This window comes from Odocoileus virginianus, chromosome 24 (genome assembly GCF_023699985.2).
Source record: "Odocoileus virginianus isolate 20LAN1187 ecotype Illinois chromosome 24, Ovbor_1.2, whole genome shotgun sequence".
In the NCBI taxonomy this organism is placed as follows: domain Eukaryota; kingdom Metazoa; phylum Chordata; class Mammalia; order Artiodactyla; family Cervidae; genus Odocoileus; species Odocoileus virginianus.
In genome coordinates, this window is record NC_069697.1 from 17,755,796 (window position 1) to 17,775,316 (window position 19,521).

At 40.3% G+C, this 19,521-nt stretch overlaps 1 protein-coding gene across 4 annotated transcripts in view; it reads right to left on the reverse strand.

The window, feature by feature from the left end:
* Positions 1–19,521, reverse strand: part of ATP2B1 (ATPase plasma membrane Ca2+ transporting 1) — a 122,117-nt gene that overhangs the window by 63,280 nt on the left and 39,316 nt on the right. The gene's annotated exons all lie outside the window — the stretch shown is intronic.

The following is a 19,521-nucleotide window of genomic DNA, read 5'->3' on the forward strand; positions in this document are numbered from 1 at the left end:
CCAGCACCTCTTGGCTTCCTTATACTATCTTTCACCTGTTTTACAGTTTTCAACTGATTTCTGTCACATGTTGCCTGCTCAGGTCTTCACTGACTAACTATCTAAAGAAATCCTCTACCCCTTAGTCACTCTTCACTGTTACTTTATTTTCTTTGCTGGCCCTTAGTATTACCTGTAATTGTCTTTTTCATTTATTTACTTATTTGTTGTCTCCCTCCACCCACAACATTAGTTCTGAAGGCTGGGCACGGGTTGGTCCATTTTTATATCCTGAGAACCTAGAACTGTGCCGGACCCATGGTAGACATTCAGTAAGCATTTCAAGAATGACTGAATGCATCACTGTAATTTTCTTCACAATACCGGTTGGTTGAATGGGCAAATGTGGAACCCATAGATAGACGGCCCACACGAGCATCTGCAGATTTTGGTATTGGGGAGTTGGGGGGCCGTTCTGGCCTAGAACCAATCTCCTGCCAATACCAAGGGACAAATGTACTTTCAAGTTCTCCTCTTACTCTAAACCAACTAAAAATGAGCCCTCAACTTTTCCTTCTCAATATATGTCCTTTTAAACTATGACCACGAAGTTAACACCCCTGACAATGGATTCATCTTATTCCCTAATTAGAAAGCTCCTTCCCAACTATCATTATCTTAATCATCTGGGCTTCAGCTCTTAAATCATCTTTGATTCTGTCCACCTCAGCTTCAGTGAGTTAACTGAGCTCAGTTAATCGTTCTTTTGAAAAGCCTCTTCTGTACGTCCCCATTTCTCCCCCATCTTCAAGTGCTCCACATAGATTATAATTACTACCCTCTACTTCTTTCTCATTCTATTATCTCCTATACAATCCCTTCTACATTTTGAGGCTATATTTAGTCTTTTAAATAACCATCGTGCCACTCTATCGAAACCTATAGGATGAAAATACAGTCTTAATGTTAATATCTGTTGGGCATTCAAGACTAAGGTCAATTTTACATACTCAATTTCTTTTGCTCCCCAGAATGCCCCATATTTAAGTAAGTAAGCGTTAAGTCACTCAGTCATGTCAACTCTTTGTGACCCCATAGACAGCAGCCCACCAGGCTCCTCTGTCCATGAGATTTTCCAGGCAAGGATACTGGAGTGGGTAGTCATTTCCTTCTCCAGGGGATCTTCCCGACCCAGGAATCAAACCCAGGTCTCCTGCACTGCAGACCGAGTCTTTACCAACTGAGGTACAAGGGAAGCCCATATTTAATAAATGCTTAGTGACTGGGCTTCCCTTGTGGCTCAGCCGGTAAAGAATCTGCCTGCAATGCAGGAAACCTGGGTTTGATCCCTGGGTCGGGAAGATACCTGGAAAAGGAAAAGGCTACCCACTCCAGTGTTTTGGCCTGGAGAATTTCACGGACTCTATAGTCCACGGGGTCGCAAAGAGTTGGACACGACTGAGTGACTTTGACTTTCACTAATGATGAGGACTCGAAAAGATTACTTGCAAGTGCAATTAATCTTCAGCTATGGAATTGTTACAGGGATGTTTGCAAACATGGAATGTGTTTCTCACAGTTCAATATCCATCAAAATTGGCTAGAGGACTTGTTAAACTACAGATTGCCAGCTCCACTTCCAGAGTTCAGCATGGTTAGGGTGGGCTCCACAGTTTCTTTTTCCAACAAATTCTCAGGTGACATCAACACTACTAGTTCAGAGAGCACAATGTGAGAACCGCAGGACAGGAGAACGGACAAGAACTTTGAACTTTTACCCGCTGGTGAGGGATGGTTGGTGGGGACGGCTGGCGGGGGACGGTGAGGGACAGCTGGTTGGGGACGGCTGGTGGGGGAAAAGTCCGCTTGCCTTGGTTTAAATTTACAAGGAAGTGCTAGTTATGAATTCTGTAAGACATTTTCTTTCGTTGCCTGCTTCCACCCAAATACTTCACTTCACAATTCCACTTCACAAATCCTTATGCTTGCCCAATTATTACTAATTTTACTCATCCCCTAGGCAAAGTGGGTTCATACTCACACATCAATTATTATAATAAGTCAACTTCAAAAGCTGGAGAGGGTGGTTATTTTATGATCTCTGAGTTTTCCTTCCTAAAATTTCTTGGCATCTGAACATCACACCAATCCTAAAGTAAATCATTATTTATTTAAGAAATAAACAATTAAGATTCATTAGTCTACGTGTTGGAAGCAGGTATGTCACCATTCCTCCGGTTTCCAGAAAGAGAAATTTTCAACAAGCTCTGGTCTCCTACCCCATTCATCACCATCGAGCTGAAATGAACTGCTTGACTGATTTTCAAAGAACAAGGAGGTTACTCACCAGCTTGCCTTCTTTGTAAACAAGATGTCTGTAAGACTCACGCAATCTGGTCTGAATTATTGGGGGAAGACCCCCCAGGTAAAAAATCCTATCATCCTTCAAAATGCCTGGGGTGGAGGTAAGTAACTGTTTAGTTCTGGATTCAATAGTAGACTCTCAGTTATCACACAAAACCTAAGTCATTCATTTCAGCTCTTGTCATTAATAAAACTAGTATTTTTATTCCTATGTGCCAACATTTGCCTTTTCTCTTGACAGAATTCAAGCAGGAGAGAAGGGTGTTATTTACTGGGTGGCCCTTAAATTTCTCAACAATAAGGATACATAACAGAGCTAGAATCTGAAACCTCTATTTGCAAATCAAAAGTCATGTTTCTTATACTATCTCTGCCTCTGCTTTAAGTCTTCATGTTTATCAGGTTGAAATGGAAATTTTTGTAGGTTAAACAGTCAAACAACACCAAATGTACCAATTTATATGATAAAATGAGAATTCAATAGACATTAGAGTGGTTATTTGTTATCTGCTATCTCTGCCCCTCCATCCCCATCCCCAGATACCGCCCTGACCATAAGGATGATGGGCTCGGTCATGTGCACGTGACTCAACAAAGGCCAACAGGTGGCAAGGAGGCTTCTGCTGTGACTCTGGAATACAGACTTGTGTCTTCTTACTGAACTTAAAACTGAGCTTTAAATGTGTTTTATGAGCTTTAAATGCATTAAATGAGTTTTAAATGCGTTTAAAAGGAAGGGAAGGAGAAAATATGAGTGTCAGTGCTGGATCATTTGGGCTCTTGGGTCAGTCAATACCTAAAGTCTGTGTCCTAACCATGATCTTTTCATTATTTGCCAATAAACTCCTTTTGGGGGTTCTTCTATCACTTTGCAAACCGCAGGGCTTTGATAAGTACGTGATCACCATGTTCTGGTCCCCCTACTGTTTAAAGAAAGAGAAGTCCAGAGACAACTACCAAATGCAAATAACCACTTTCCAAAAGTGGACAATATATCTGAACTACTAATTAACCCACAAATGATAAACAGATCTGTTGTCTATTTCTAGATTGTCTATAACCTCTTCTATTTTCCTCTCTTCCCTACTATTCACTCTTCTAGTCACCTAACTAGTAAACTGACAAAAATGCCAGGGACAACAGAAAAGCTTTGCTCTTTATTTGTCAGCTACACCATGACAATCAGGAGAGAGGTACACCATTTAGGACTGAGATACAACAACGTAGTATTTGCTTTGCTTCTCATTGTTCATGAAGAGATTCTGATCTTCCATTTGAAAAGTTTTAAGAAGAAATCTTGGAAGCTGAGGCTCCACAAGAGGGGGTTTTAAAGAAAACACCTATCTCCATACATAATTTTCCCAGAATCCCTAGATGATGTCTCTGATCCAAGCACTGTTGGTAATCTTTGAGTTATTACATAAAAAGACAGATGGTTTAAGACTAGAGTTGGGCAAAAATAGCCACAGTCTTCAAAAAGAATGAGATGGATTCCAACTGACACATACGCTTTACTGTGAATGGGCAGGCAGGACCCCAGAAGAAAACAAAAGGATGACTATGAAGTCTTAGGACTGAGTGAAGCTCATAAAGAGACAGTTTTGTTAATGTTACAAATCAATGCTTTCTTTCACAAGGTCACCTGATTCTGGATCATGGAATGGCTGTATGGATATTATTTAGACTCAACAATGATGAGGACAACAAAAATATCACACATTAGAAAAACTAAAAGAAATAGCTGGACAGTTAAATAAATTTGGTGATGAAATATGGAGTTGGATGAAACACTGAACTCTAGTGATTATTAATATTATACAGTAAAATAAAGATTCCTGCTGGCAAGAAAATATATGCTACTAGAACTAAGTGTATTAGCATAAGAGGAACAACCTGAAAGGTGTTATTTAATGCATTATTGGGTTCCAAATTCCTGACTGTTCTAAACTTCTATTAGTGATGTGAAAACACAGAAATTATATTTCTCCAATCTATAGATGACTTGAAGCTAGGTAACTCAGCAAGTAAATCAGATGACAGAATCTGGAAAGACAGGTAGGAATGGGAAGTTAACTATAATTAGTACAAAGGTATGATCTCTTATATTTAATTTCAAAAACATAACTGTACAAACATGACATACAAGGAACCCAACAGTATACATTCAAAGACAAAGGTTCAGTTTACTCAAAGCACTGGCTTGATGTTAATTAATTAACATGATGCAAGTGCTTTCCCCTCCCATTCCCAAGCTGTCTTAGGTGGCCCTGACAGGAGTATTAAAAACGAACAGAGGGAGTTAACAGAGCCTTTCTACCTTGCCTTGCACAAACACACTTACAATGTTACAGGCTCATACAACACAGACACAACCTAACATACCCCCCTAAATGTGTGACTGTGCATAAAACAGTGTGAACTCAGCCTGGCACACAGTAAATTGTGAGTGCATGTTAGCTATTTTTATTGTTGGGCTTCCCTGGTGGCTGAGTGGTAAAGAATCTGCCTGCCAATGCACAAGATGCAGTTCTACCCCTGGGTCAGAAAGACCCCTTGGAGAAGGAAATGGTAACCCACTCCAGTATTCTTGCCTGAGAAACCCCATGGACAGAGGAACCTGGTGGGTTAGTCCATACAGTCACAAAAGAGTTGACCATGATGGAGCAACTAAACAACAAAAACAAATTTTATTGTTAAGATTTCTAAACTTAAACAGAATTCTGATGATAAGTCTAATATAGGTGAAGCTCTGCTATACAGATAAAGCATATGATGACTGAATACATCAAGAAGACTAATGAACAGAAGAGAGGCACCAACTTTTATGTACTATAGACAACAGGCCAACTAGATTTTGCATTGGTCAGGTATGAATTACCATGAGATGCACAGTGTAAAAAATAATAAAGAGAATGCTGAAGACGTCAGAAAACCAGTCCATTACCGATATGGAAAGAATTTAGTCTAGGAGAGGAATATCTCAAGATGGCTATTTTCAAACATTTGAAATTTTTAAAAAACTTTCACTGAAGTATTGATTTAGAGTGCTGTGCTAATTCCTGCTATATAGCAAAGGGAATCAGTTATACATACATATATATATACATATATATATATTCTTTTTCACCAAATTCATTTATTCTGTTTTATCACAGGATACTGAATAAAGTCCCCTGTCCTACACAGTAGGACCTTGTTGCTTATCCATCCTGTGTGTAATAGTTCACATCTGCTAATCCCAGACTCCGAATCCTCTTCTCTCCCGATCCACTCTTCCACTTGTGTGTAGGCAACCACAAACCTGTTTGCTATGTCTGTGAGTCTATCAGTTTCATAGATGTGTGCATCTGTGTTGAATTGTAGATTTCTCATATAAGCGACAGCATAAAACATTTGAAAATTTAGAGTGCAGAACAGTGACTAGATATATTCTGTGGAGTAGTGGAGGTCACAACTAGTATGAAATGAAAGAAAGTTACAGAGAGGTAGATTTTGGCTGAGGCAGAACTTACTAGTAACAAGTTGTCCCAAATTGGAACGGATCTGTAACAGTTATTAATTTCATGTCAACTTGACTGGATCCCATGGTGCTCAGATATTTGGCCAAACATTATTTATGGGTATGCCTACAAGGGTGTTTCTGGACGAGATCAGCATGTGAATGAGTAGCCTACGTCAAGCAGACCACTCTGAGATGCAGGGGGGCATCACCCAAGCCAGTGAGCACCGAAACGAAACATAAAATGGTAACTCGCACCCCACTCCCTGCCTGACTGTCCAGTCTTTGGCTGTCAGACTGGGAATTTCCCATCGACTTCCTTGGCTCTCAGGCTTTCAAACTGAATGAAACCACAAGCTTCCCCGAGTCTTTACTTTGTAGATGGCAGATTGTGGGACTTCTCAGTCACTGTAACGGCCTGAGCAAATTCCTCCTGATAAATTACTACATAGGTTGATGATAAATCACTATACAGATGAAATCTTTTCTCTGGAGATGGAGAACTCTGACCAATAAAGGGTCCCTTGGTCAATCAGACTCTCTACCCTTGGAGTTGATAAAGCTATACTGAAAGAATGTATGGAGGAGAGTTCAATACTTGAAGACAGCCCACGCTGTTTTGGTGATGACTCGAGTCCTTCCCTACTGGCTCACTCGGTAGAGAATCCGTCTGCAATTCGGGAGACCTGGGTTTGATCTCTACGTTAGGAAGATCCCCTGGAGGAGGGCATGGCAACCCACTCCAGTGTTCTTGCCTGGAGAATCCCCGTGGACAGAGAAGCCTGGCAGGCTATACAGTCCATGCGGTCACAAAGAGTTGGACATGGCTGAGTGACTAAGCACATACACACACTAGTCTTGAAAGTCTGTCCATGTTTTAAAAGATAACACCATCAGTCCTGATGCAGTAAGTATGCTTTAAACATGTACACAATTTCTATTCAGCACTCCATTCCCATGATCCTAAACTGCTTAGCTTTTAAAAATCAAGATTCCTTTTAGACAAGATTAGGTCAAAGACAACATAACCCAGATAAGAAAACTTACTCCTTTTTGTATACAGTGTATGAAACATAACATCTAATTTGAAGATCTGCTAATTGTGGTCATCAGCTTAGGAAAGACATTTGATTAATTTCAACTTTAGGTTTATGCAAACTGGTTATAAATCAAAATTTGTTAGAAACCAATCTTTTCATTTAAACTTTTATTAATCTCTTAATGTGTCCTTCAAGTCAACCAAAGATTCCCAAGTAATTTTGATTTTTTCCAAAATCACTCCCAACTCAGTATGAAATTCCAAAACTAACAGAAAAAGTTACAGTCCTAAATTTTAGTCTTTAATTTTTTAATGCTTACAGATTCTGTAATTAATTCAGTACATTAAGTTACTTCTGATTTCATATATTCTTTCTCAAGAAAATTCCAACATTTCTCTTAAGGTATCTACACTGAAATAATTCAGTGTCTTCAAATTTTCATTCATATACCAAAGTAGTTTAAGTGTTAGGTCAAATTTCTATTTACTAGATCTATCACATGTCTCAGTAAACATGAAAGTAAAAAAAAAAAAAAGTATAAAGGTTCTTAGTCCATGACTCCTATAGGAATACAAATTATGGATCTGGGGTTTGGCAGGGGGCCTCTAAAGATAAAGACAGCTTATTTTCATTCACTTAATGATAAAACTTGTAAGTTTCTAAATCAATATACCAATAATGAACAAAATTTAGAAAGCCAGTATTCTGCTAAAAAGATTACATAACAAAGAATCAGAATTTAACAACTGAAAGGGATGTTGAAGATCAAACCCATGGTCCATTTTATAGCAGTGAAACCAAATACTCATCATCATCTACTGCCAAAAAGAAGAAAAGAAAGCAAGCATTAAATGCTCACAAAAACCATTAAAAGGGTAAAAAGATAAAAATTTAAAACATGGGATAAATCATAACAACATATAAGTTCTACGGCGCCTACTACGGAGAAAATAACTGGCAGTGTACCTCAGATGGGTACTGCTCCCTAAGCTGGTACACACCATTTGATTGACAAAAGTTTCTGACTGCAGCCCTTTCAAAAAAGAAGACTCAAGTTATCTCCATTTTCGTATTTTTTTAAAAACATAAATATTGATTCAAATCCTTTGTAGACAAGTAGCTATGAGAAGAGGGATACTATCTTTATAGCTGTTTCTCACTGTGGCTCCTATTGGCATTTTATTGACTGTGAGCACTATTTCATAAACTCAGAAATCCAGCCTCACCCAGCCCCTTCCTGCCCCACCCCATCAAGATACTAGCAGTAATGCTCAGCCAAGGTGAGCAATCTGAAACTCCCCACCTTACATGTTCCCTAAGGGAAGCAGACTGTGTACCTATGATTCAACTTAAGAGGAAATGGCAATCCACTCCAGTACTCTTGCCTGAAAAAAGCCATGGACAGAGGAGCCTGGCAGGCTACAGACCATGGGGTGGCAAAGTGTCGGACACGAATGAGTGAGTGACTAAGCATCCTTTCCGCATACTGAACATTTATTTAAAGACAAGAACCCTAGCTTATTTATCTTTGATCTTCATATCTTAAACAAGAGGTACTACCCTCTTCAAGTTCCTTATATAGTCACCTTCTGCAGAAAAAAACATTATACCTGACTCATATCCTATAATGGAGTTTTTAAAAACTTAAAACAATTTTAATAAGAAATAAAAATTTACTGTAAATTGCTGAACAGGTTTAGCAACTACTGTTAATATATGACTGCAATGGAGGAAAGAGCAGCTGATCTAGTCTCATACATAGGAAGGAACAGACATCACGAGCCCATGAGTGGCGGGAAGCTTCTTTTACAGGATTTTGTTATACTCATATTATTCCATTTAAACACTGTGAAGAACCAAGGGACTGTTCACTTTTAATATTACTCTGAACTGACTTTAATCGCATTTTAAGGGGCTTAGAGAAAACATACATACTTGCATAAAATATTAAGTTTGTTTAGAAAAGTAATTTACCTCAGGTGTGTAAAGAATGATACGCATATACAAGATAAAATCCACCGAACAGGATTTGTTTCATAAGAACTGACAAGCAGAAAATAAGCACTGTCTACAAGGCCTGATTTATAAGCCTCAAAAAATTCATGAATATCATTGCTGCGTCTGTGTTGACAAAAAAACTAGCCCTACTCCTCTCAGCAAGTTACTTATCCACCAGAGTCTTTGAGAGACAGACTAAATACAATACTTGGAAGGGCAAGTTACAGATGCTGCCAGTGATAAATTCAGCATGACCACTTTAGCAAATCTCTGTGTGGGAAGCAAGTAGATTAGAATAGTGGAGGCGCTAATTTGTTCTTCTAGTACAGCTTTTAACACACGGCTGCAATGATTTGTTTACCACTCTGTCTTCCCCAATGATCTGTGAACTCAAGGCAGGATCTGTGCCATTTATTTTCAACCCCCAGCACTCTCAGGAATATAGTAGGTGCTCAATGTTTACTGAATAGAGACATTCTTTTTTGAACCTTAGCTAAAAATCTATTTGAAAAGTAATCAATGCCAGTTCAACAGCAGAGCAAAACAAAACCTTCTAAACTTATGCTTAGAATAATATGCTAGGTGTTTAGTTTGTTAAGAGAAAGTTATAAGATTCAGAGTTTTCAAACCAGTTTAGTATGGAAATACACAAACTTTCCTTTAAATTCTTTCAGACAAAGTAAGTTCAGATTTGCAAGTAAATTATACAATGACTGCTACAAGGCAGTGGTTCTTAACCAGGTGCTAGACTCTACGCAAAGTAATAATGCTGAGTTTCAATACTTCACGAAGTCTAGAAGAAATGATGCATTTATTTGAGAAATAATTTTTTAGGATTACTCATGCTAAAATGATGCCAAATCAATATGGTAAGAAAGTTAGCGATTAGATCTAAATAATAAAGAAATAATCTTACCCATAAAAGTCCATGGGGAAGATGATCTCAATCCCACATCTAGCTATCGTCCTCTTAAACCGGCCATTTCTGTTTCATCTCCAGCTCACAGTTCACCCCATTTCTATCTAGCTGCTGCTCCTATGCCGCACTGAAACAACTCTTCAAGGGGGTCACTGACTTCTCCTTTCTAAATCTAATGGATACGTTTAGTCTCTTTTATCTGACCTAGTGGCAACCTCTGTTATTATTAACCACTACTTCGCTCTTGAAATGTTGCCTCCATACCTCTGATGTTTCACTCCCCTTCCCACCATGGTGCCATCTCTGGTGGCCAATTCTTTTTTCAGTGCTTGCTCCTCTTCTTGAATTAACTGTCAAGGGAATCAGTGGAGAGAGACTGGGCGGCACTGCAATCCTGACCATAGTTGTTTCCATCTATTTTCAGTTAGCGAGCGTGAGATCGGTTTGTAGGTAACAGCAAAAATTTATTTGCATGTGCATTTACAAGATTCATTTTTTTCCTTGCACAGCTCACAATTTCACTGTTCAGTTAAAATGATGAACCCACACTATAGCACTCTGGCTTAGTAAAAGTGTGGAAAAAACACCCAGTTTCCTTATCCTAGTTCCCAATACAGCTCCCATTCCTCTTAGTCTTTAGTTTATGAAGAAATGACTTTGTCAGCCCAAAGCAGAACACTTCCCCTTAAACTGGGGCTTTACCGCCGTCCTGGGGCTGTAAGACAATTACTCTTTTGATATCTGTCATTGCCAGCACCGTTGATTTGTTTATGACATCAAAGTCCTTAATTAAGCAGAATATATGATAAAACTGTAATGTGAATGATCCCCAACACAGGGATCTTCAGGTTCACTATAGATATTTTTGCTTTAGGTCAAATCAGTTGGAATCATCTTGCCCCAAACACCGATGATGCCTGTGTCTCTGGAAAGGTTGTCCTGACCACAGGTGAGTGCTTCTCAAACCTCAGCCTGCATCGGAATCACCCGAGGGGCTCCTTAATCCACAGACCACTGGCGGTTCAGTGGATCAGATTCCAGTTCAGCAGATCGAGGTATAGGACATAAGAAGAATTTACGTTTCGAAAAACTTCTCTGGCGACGGTGACGCTACTGGTTTGGACAACCACTGTTAAAGATACTAAATATTCCCTGAAACTGGATTAAGGAACAAACTGCTGGATTACCATCTTAACCCCAAATTTCCCGACAACAATATAAACAAATTACTCACAGTTCTTTATCATGCTATTCTTAATCTGCATGAATATTTAAAAGTAGACCATACTTTAAAAATAGCTGTTACTCTGATTTTTATTTATTTATTTTTTTGGCATTTTTTTTTAAAATTAGTTGGAGGCCAATTACTTTACAATATTGTAGTGGTTTTTGTCATACATTGACATGAATCAGCCATGGATATACATGTATTCCCCATCCCGCTCTGATTTTTAATACTAAATATACTGATGTATTACACAAATACTGCAAATAATTTCCTCCAAAGAAACATGAAGACATACTGCTTTATTCTGAATTTACGTACAATGATTTTAAACAACTAAAAATATAAAACTTTAACAAATTTAACAGAGAACTAACTACAATTCAGAGATCTACGTTCTCCTACCTGCCCCCACCCCTCTGAGCCTTTGAAAAGCTCAGAAGTAATTTTATATAATCCAGCGCTGCTTACCAACAAATATAAGAACATATTATATCTACAGTTAAATATGAGAACGAAATGTTCTATCATTTTCTAGCTTCCCTGGCTTGGAGCATTTCAGCTACAGTCAAGAAAGCGATTTCTAAATTAAAACAGTGTTTTTCCCCTTCTGTTCAGGAGCTCGAAGGCAACATGAACACTTGAATGTCACACCAGCTGCTCTCCCAGCCTACTCAGTTCTTAAGAGCTTCTCTCCTGTCAGTTCACAAGAACCTACACTTAACTGCTTAAGGAGGCAGGATGCTCATTATGTCACAGAACAAACTCACAAAAATAAAGTTGGCAATATTTAAGGAAGCATAACTCTTATCTGTAAATTTAACATGAGCTGTCTGTTTTCTTAATTAAAATTTCTAGATTTCAAGGACTATTGCAATATTTAAACAATGGCACACAGAACAAAGGGCAGAAGACCCTTTTCCACTCCTTTCTCTCCTTTTTTTCTTTAAACCGTTGTGATAGTAGCTGCCAGTCTTTTGCATTTTCCAGCCATGGATACTAAAGAATGGTCCGGTATATCAATACTCACTTCTGCAATGCGATCAAAGCATCTGGCTAAAATAGAAGATATTTTATGACGATGTGAGGCAAGAAGCTGATTTATACTTCACTCACCAAAATGCAAAGAATAAGGACATCAGTGGATGTGTTGAATCATGACCACCCCATCACATCACACGGATGATCCTTTAAGCTCTGGATTCACACATTCCTGACCTTCCAAGACTCCGGCTTGTACTCTGGGACTGCTATTCCAGGGTAGAGCTGCACATTACAAGTCAAGCTCACTGGGAGCTGTTCTATATTCAAGATTTTCCCTCTGGTACAACTTCTCTTTATTTCTCTTATACACAATGGGATCTCTGTAGACATGCTGACCTCCAGGCTCAAAGGCGATCAAGACCCTTTCTGCTCACACTTGCCTTCCTAAGAGAGCTAACTTCCCAGTGGTCAGTGACTGGGGCTTCGCTCTTCCGTCCCCTTCGCTTTGATTCTCATGCTACAGCCATCTAGGTCCTTAGCGAGCTCTGCAAAGACATGCCGACTGGCTGAGCAATGGTGGTTGAAATTTTAAAAACTGAGTTCTTGGTTCCATTAGAAGCTTGTTTTTCTCAGTCACATATGATCCACTGACACATCTCCAACGTCCGAGCCTGTTCCTTTTTCTATTCGGGGCTCCTATACTCACTCCTGCTCCTGCCTCTCCAGGCTACTCAAGTCTACTCCCAGACCTCATTTCCTGAACTGCCACTGCGAGCCCCAACCACCACTTTATACTCGCTCCTCCAACTTCCATATTCAGATACACTCTACCCCACAAGACTGTTCTCTCCTCCTCTTCCCAAAACGAGCCTCTCCTGGATTTCGTTAGCCAAACAAGATCTCCTCTTCCGCCTTTCCTTTTGTGCTTAGTCGCTCTGCTCAGCCATGTCCGACTCTCTGTGGCCCCATGCAGTGTATGTAGCCTGCCAGGCTCCTCTGTCCATGGGAGTCTACAGGCAAGAATACTGCATAGAGCGGGTTGCCATTTCCTACCCCTGGGGATCTTCCAGACCCAGGATTGAACCCACGCCTCTTGCATCTCCTGCACTGGCAAGTGGGTTCTTTACCCTGGTGGCTCAGCTGTTAAAGAATCCACCTGCAATGTGGGCGACCTGAGTTCAATCTGCAGGTTGGGAAGATGCCCTGGAGAAGGAAACGGCTACCCAGTCCAGTATTCTGGCCTGGAGCATTCCATGGACAGAGGAAGAGAAGACTGGCAGGCTACAGTCCATGGGGCCACAGAGAGTTGGACAGGGCTGAGTGACTTTCACTTTCTTTACCGTAAGTGCCAGCTGGTAAGTCCCTTCTTTACTGCCTCTGAATAAGGTCGATCTTCAGTTCTTCTTCCTGGATCATCACTCACCATGATGAGCAAACTGGAGCCATCCTCACTCCTGAGTTGGCTGCTTGTGGTGATTAGCAATCTTGGGCTTCTTCTCAGTCCTCATTCTCCTATATATTTTTGTGACATTTGACAGTATTCTTCCCTCCTCTCCATTATCTGGCTTACTTAGTTCTCCCAGGTCTCTAGGCAATTCTCAGCCCACGTATTTCCTGGCTTTTTACATTTTTACCATATCTTAAATGAGTTTCTCACCCAGGGATATCTTCACAGGCCTCTCAGAACAGCAAATACCACATCATAATCTATATCACAGTTTTTGACCAAGCCCCAGGCCAATGTTTTCAACTGCTTCACCATTTGAATGTCTTGCAGCAAATCAAACTCACTCACCAATATTATCCTTATCTTCCTGAATCTGTTTTCTCTGCAGTTCCTATTAGTCCCAAACAAGTTCCTAAAGTCCCCGAGCAAGGGCTTCCCTGGCGACTCAGATGGTAAAGAAGCTGTCTCCAATGCAGACTGGAGGATCAAACCGGGATTGATCCCAAAGAAAAGCAATGCCAAAGAATGCTCAAACTACTGCACAACTGCACTCATCTCACATGCTAGTAAAGTATTCTTTACTATTCTTTATTATTCACAATTCTCCAAGCCAGGCTTCAATAGTATGTGAACCACGGACTTCCAGATGTTCAAGCTGTATTTTAAAAAGGCAGAGGAACAAGAGATCAAATTGTCAACATCTGTTGGATCATCGAAAAAGCAAGAGAGTTCCAGAAAAACATCTATTTCTGCTTTATTGACTATGCCAAAGCCTTTGACTGTGTGGATCACAACACACTGTGGAAAATTCTTAAAGAGGTGGGAATACCAGACCATCTGACCTACCTCTTGAGAAATCTGCATGCAGTTCAGGAAGCAACAATTAGAACTGGACATGGAACAACAGACTGCTTCCAAATTGGAAAAGGAGTACGTCAAGGCTGTATACTGTCACCTTGCTTCTTTAATTTACATGTAGAGTACATCACGAGAAATGTGCGCTGGATGGAGCACAGGCTGGAATCAAGATTGCCAGGAGAAATATCAATAACCTCAGATGATACTACCCTTATGGCAGAAAGTGAAGAAGAAATAAAAGAGCCTCTTGATGAAAGAGGAGAATGAAAAAGTTGGCTTAAAACTCAAAACATTCAGAAAACTAAGATCATGGCACCTGGTCCCATCACTTCATGGCAAAAAGATGGGGAAACAGTGGCTGACTTTATTTTTCTGAGCTCCAAAATCACTATAGATGATAACTGCAGCCATGAAATTAAGAGACGCTTGCTCCTTGGGAAAAAAGTTATGACCAACCTAGACAGCATATTAAAAAGCAGAGACATTACTCTGCCAACAAAGGTCTGCCTAGTCAAAGCTATGGTTTTTCCAGCAGTCATGTATGAACATGAGAGTTGAACTATAAAGAAAGATGAGCACTGAAGAATTGATGATTTTGAGTTGTGATGTTGGAGAAGGCTCTTGAGAGGCCCTTGGACTGCAAGGAGATTCAACCAGTCCATCCTAAAGGAAATCAGTCCTGAATATTCATTGGGAGGATTGATGCTGAAGCTGAAAGTCCAATACTCTGGTCACCTGTTGTGAAGAACTGACTCATTTGAAAATACCCTGATGCTGGGAAAGATTGAAGGCGGGAGGAGAAGGGGATGACAGAGGATGAGATGGTTGGACGGCATCACTGACTCAATGGACGTTAGTTTGCGTAAACTCCAAGAGTTGGTGATGGACAGGGAGGCCTGGCGTGCTGTGGTTCATGGGGTCTCAAAGAGTCAGACACAACTGAGCGACTGAACTAAACTGGTGCCTGAGTAAAGCCCTACATCCAGGGTAATTTCTCCAAGAAGTTTACAGCTTAAATGAGGGAGAAAGACAAGTAAACAAGCTGGAATCAAGACTGCCAGGAGAAATATCAACAATCTCAGATATGCAGATGATATCACTTTAATGGCAGAAAGCGAAGAGGAACTAAAGAGCCTCTTGATGAAGGTGAAAGAGGAGAGTGAGAAAGCTGGCTTAAAATTCAACATTCAAAAAATGAAGATCTTGGCATCCAGTCCCATCACTTCATGGCAAATAGATGGGCAAACAATGGAAACAGTGACAGGCTTTACTTTCCTGGGCTCCAAAACCACGGCAGAGAGTGACTGCAACCATGAAGTTAAAAGACGCTTGCTCCTTAGAAGAAAAGCTATGACCAACCCAGACAGTGTTTGAGAGACAGAGATATCACTTTGCTGACAAAGGTCCGTCTAGTCAAAAGTATGGTTTTTCCAGTAGTCATGTATGGATGTGAGAGTTGGACCATGAAGAAGGGTGAGAGCCGAAGAATTGATGCTTTTGAACTGTGGTACAGAAGGCGACGCTTGAGAGTCCCTTGGACTGCAAGGGGGATAAGCCAGTCAATGCTAAAGGAAATCAACCCTGAATATTCACTGGAAGGACTGATGCTGAAACTGAAGCTCCAATACTTTGGCCACTGCAAAGAGCTGACTCACTGGAAAAGACCCTGATGCTGGGAAAAACAGGGCAAGAGAAGAAGGGGGCAGCAGTGGATGGGATGGTTGGATGGCATCACTGATTTAATGGATATGGCTTTGAGCAAACTCTGGGAGTTGGTGAAGGACAGGGAAGCCTGCTGTGCTGCAGTTTATGGAGCTGCAGAGTCAGACATGACTCAGTGATTAAACAACAAGCAAACACAAGTGGCTGTTGTAGAGAGCATGAGGAATGGTTTGGTGAGCACATAAAGTGTCAAGTGTTAATGCGGAAGTGGATCAGAGAAAGGCTTCAGAGAAAGGGACACACCCGGACTGAGGTGGGATGGGGCAGAGTGGATGACGGGGTTGAACACAGAGGGGTGGATACATCTGAGCAAAGGACAATAAAGAGGTAGCTTTATTAAAGGGTTGATACCATGTTAAAAAAAAAAAAAAACCACCACTATCTACTTGTATCTTTGGAAGGCTTCTTGAAAGAAACCTTATCTTTTCTTCTTAAATACAACTAAAGCTTTCTGAAGGAACCCCAACTACTGTTCTTTTTATAGTTCTTACAGAGGCTAATAAATCGCTTAACTATTCACTAGAATAAAAATGGTTAAGAGTCAATCTAAATTGTGGACGATCAATGCACTTAGAATCTTCAAACTCTCCTAGCAGAGTATTTAAACAAACAAGAATACACATGATAACCAAAACTTCAGGTTATTATAGTACTCAGGGAGAAAACATGCAGATTTCAAAAGCTCTTGGCTTTTTATTTCTTTGTGATAATTTCTTAATACAAATGATTTTAAATCATCTTATAAAACTAATGAGAGATTTTTATCACCTTTTGAGAAGGTCAGAATGTGTTTAATTTCCTTTCTTCTGTGCTCAGTCGCGAAGTCGTCTCCCGACTTCTTTGCGATCTCGTGGACTGTAGCCCACCAGGCTCCTCTGGCCAAGGAATTTTCCAGGCAAGAATACTGGAGTGGGTTGTCATTTCTTCCTCTGGGGGATCCCAGACACAGGGATGGAAGCCACATCTCCTATGACTCCTGCATTGGCAGGCAGATTCTTTATCACTGAGCCGTGTGGGAAATTTCCTTCCTCAGCACTAGCAAAAAGTAAAAGGAAGGAACCAGGAAGGGGATGAGAAGGAAGGGGGTCTTTGAAGATGGTGGTAAGACACTAGGCAGCATTCAGCCTGTGGGCATCTCCCCTGGGCAGAGGTCTTCAAAAGAAGAAACGGGGATGCCGAAGGCCTCAGCGTAGTATCATGTACCCAATCAACATCCCTTCTCTCATCTGTTTGTTTCGGTATTGCTCTCAGACTCCCTAACTCCTTTGTCTTTGCACATGTTTCAAATAAGTCTCTGAGCATCATCTTTCCTAATGAAACCTGGCCTATTTCCTTCACCTTTCTCCTAACCTCTCCTTCAAGGTAAAATTAACATGCCTGACTTTTTCGACCCCATGGACTGTAGCCCACCAGGCTCCTCTGTCCACAGATTCTCCAGGCAAGAATATTGGAGTGGGTTGCCAGTATGGGATTGCCCTCTACCAGGGGATCCTGCCCACCCAGGGATGGAACCCCCATCACTTAAGTCTCCTGCATTGGCAGGTGGGTTCTCCACCACTAGTGCTGCTTGGGAAGCCATACCTACTTAATTGTTAAATTAATAATTAGTAGTAACACTGACACTATAACACATTTTTAGTTTCCAATAAACTGTCACATGCAGTATACACTGTTTAATACTTAAGCCAGCCTATCAATATAGAAGGCACATAATATATACTTGTTAAATAAATGAAGACATTAAATTCAATATTTGAATGTGATGCCCTCATATATAATGACATATAATAGCATTTAAAAATTAAAAAGTGAGAGGCCTGGATCACATTCAGAATTTTCTAATAGTTGATCTACTTTAGAAAAACAGGGAGAGTTACACCCAGAGGGAGAAAAAGGTTTTCTTGCCACAATTAAAATTAGACAATTAACCATTAAGATTCTTCAAAACTTAAACATAATGATTAGGAAATCTAAACACCAATCTGGAAAACTCTTTGTGACACAATATTCAGGCAATAAACACAGATCTATGTCTGTATGATGATTATCACCATTTAGAATTCATATTGTAAATGGGCAAGAAGCAGAAACCACAAGGGAGAAATAGCCAATTTGTCAAAGCAGCCTTTAGATCCTTTTCTTTTCCTAAAAGCCAGTGGATGCTAGTTAAGTATTATAAAAGTGATGTATTTGCCTTCAATGATCAGGCCTTCTGACTTTGATCTAGTCAGCATTATGCTGAAATTCTAGTGCAATGAAGGAATCTGCCAACTTTGGTACTGATCCACAATAGGCTCACCAGAACTGTCAACATTTTAAAGTTAACGACCACAATCTAGGATATAAAACCAGCAGTCATGTACAGATGTGAGAGCTGGACCATAAAGAAAGCTGAGAGCTGAAGAAATGATGCTTTTGAATGGTGGTGCTGAAGAAGACTATTGAGAGTCCCTTGGACCGCAAGGAGATCAAACCAGTCCATCCTAAAGGAAATCAGCCCTGAATATTTATTGGAAGGACTGATGTTGAAGCTGAAGCTCCAATACTTTGGCCACCTGATGTGAAGAGCCAACTCACTGGAAAAGACCCTAGTGCTGGGAAAGACTGAAGGCAGGAGGAGAAGGGGATGACAGAGGATGAGATAGTTGAATGGCATCACTGACTCAATGGACATGAGTTTGAGCAAGCTCCGGGAGATGGCAAGGGACAGGGAAGCCTGGTGTGCTGCAGTCTATGGGGTCACAAAGAGTTGACGAGTCAGAGCAACTGAACAACACAAGGAATGTACAATGAGCAGCAAACAGTGGTTTAATAACTTCAACAGAAAATGTACCATGTAAAACTATCAATCAAGGGATTCATATAATCATTCACACGTTGGATGCTGGCCTGAGGAGGTAAAGAGTAAATGTAAAAAGAGGAGGAAAACTGGTATTACAACAGAAAGGACACAAGCAGACATACAACAGAAGAATCTTCTCAGAACCTAGTTACAGGAAGAGAAGTATACCGGTATACACACAGCTCTCTGCATTTAAAGGAAAGACTTCTGAATTCATCAACAGACTTAGCTTCTCATAAAAGAAACTACTGGGACCTCTTGGAATGAATTAACTTTAAAAATCAAGGTATTCTATTAAGCCATATGACACTGCTGTTTTTGTATATGAAAAGCAACAGAAAATCTGAAATTTCATATGGTTCAACCTAATATGATCAATTGAGCAGAGTATCCGTATCAAGCATACTAAAAAGGTTAAAATGGATCCCAAGACTCAAGATCAGACATCATCTAAATTGAATGAGTTAATTTAATGGGTGGGGGGTGAGGGGAGGGAAAGGGAGAGAGTAAGAGTCAGAAATGGGTTGGTCAACCGTAAAAGAACAAGGAAAGAACAGCTGTCAGAACAGCAAAAGAAAACTTGGTCTTTATCATTTAAGCAGGGTTTAGGGGAGTAGCCTCTGGAGAGGGCACGGCAACCCACT